We start from the raw sequence: 1,896 nt of genomic DNA, 5'->3' as shown, positions 1-1,896 counted from the left end.
TAGCTACTTCACACTTTGCTAGGTGAGCCTCGGTTGGGGCGGGTGCGGGGCATGCATTCATAGCTTAGGATTCCCTTCGTGCTGACACAAGGGGGGGGGGTGGCAAGCAATATCGTGCGCTTTGTGAGATAGGTGTGACATCGGAGTTGCATTTGGTATTTGAAAATCAGACCACCCTTTTCATACATATAAATTTGGTCTGCATGCAAGTGTGTTCGTGTTCTGACCCTCTCCCGCGTCATTTTTCACGAAATTTATGAATATTAGACAAGTCGGATGATGCGACTGACACGGTTCACTCAAACAAACCATGTGCCAATCCGGCGCCCCTGTCACGCACACGTCCGCACAGTACATTGGTCTCCACGAGGCTCCCCCTCTCAAAAATATCTGCCCGCCTCGAGGGTTTTTCTGTTTCATAACACACGGTTGTTATCTCCAGACCGTGTACGATGTTTCTTCTTCCCAATCCTACTGCATCCCTAGAAAATATCTGCCTGCCTCGAGGAGGATTTTTGTGTTTCATAACACATGGTTGTTATCTCTGGACCGTGTGCGATGTTTCTTGTTCCCAATCCCGCCTGCCCCTAGAAAATATCTGCCCGCCTCGAGGGTTTTTCTGTTTCATAACACACGATTGTTATCTCCGGACCGTGTGGGATGCACCATCATCAAAATTTTCATTAGCCCCGGCATTTCACTCCCGCATTGTAAAATTTTCAGTACCCACGCCATTTCCTCAAACCTCCCCCCGCCCCCTCACACACACGCACACACCAAAACCTCCTCGAGCGCGCGCGTGCACACACACACACACACCCTCCCTCGCTTAAAACCCTAGCAAGGTCCTCCCCCCGCTGCCGTCGCCGCAGCGAGACCTCCATTGTCAACATCTGCCGGTTTTCCCGTGCAGCTTACCCGCCGGTCTTCATACCAAGGCCGCCCTAAGTTTCTTAGATGACGCCTGCCAAACGCCCCTTTTCCCCTAGATCCCCATCCCCATCCCCAACTCTAGAGCGTCGCAGCCTAAGCCTGGCTATGCTTCCCGTGGAGCTCAAGGAGCGACTGGCCCAAAAGAGGTGTATCGCGGTCTCTTTGCCCGACGTCGCCGAGGAAGCTGACGACCATTACGGGCCGCAGGAACTCAAGCAGCGGGCTAGAGTATGCGGGCACGTTTCTTCCGCCGGCTATGACATCGAGGTCATGGACAACGACAACCTGAGGCGGGCTATGTCACAGGTTAAGTGGCCCACCCCAACCCCTCGGGTTCAACCACCGTCGATCTCATGCATGGCCCTGCCGCTGAAATCCTATGGCTCGCTGTCAATTTGCCATCCTACGTCGCCATCGAGCCCCTTTTTTCATTTCTGAAGGACACGTTCTGCAACGCTGGCTCGGGATCCACAGCTTCCAAGTCAGACCTCATCGACGGCGACCACGAGGAGGGCACCCTCTCCGGCTCTTCCAAGGGGAAAGAGCCCATCTGCTCTTCCATGGGGAAAGAGCCCATCTGCGACATCAGGGAGGGCACCCTACAGCCATGCTCTTCCAAGGGGAAGGAGCCCATCTGCGACAACATGGAGTGCATCTAGGGTCCGTTCTCTTCCCACAGGAGCGAGCCCATCTATGAAAAGTGAGGAAACTCATGATTTGTTTTGTCGTGCCTCTTCACAGGGGGAAACCCATGATTTGTTTTATCGAGTCCCTTTTGTAGTGTAGTGAGAATATGTCCAGTTTTAGTTGCTATATCGGGTTATTTGCAGTATGCCTTGTTTATTTCAGTTGTTCACAATGCAGTGCTCTGTATGTGCAATTATTTTCTGTGCAGTACATTTCATCAATCCAGTTTTAAACATACCGATAGGAATGCATATATTTGCTTGTTGTTAAGCCTGT

The sequence above is a fragment of the Triticum dicoccoides genome, chromosome 5B, assembly GCF_002162155.2.
Source record: "Triticum dicoccoides isolate Atlit2015 ecotype Zavitan chromosome 5B, WEW_v2.0, whole genome shotgun sequence".
Taxonomy (NCBI): Eukaryota; Viridiplantae; Streptophyta; class Magnoliopsida; order Poales; family Poaceae; genus Triticum; species Triticum dicoccoides.
Note: the sequence above shows the minus strand (reverse complement) of the source record.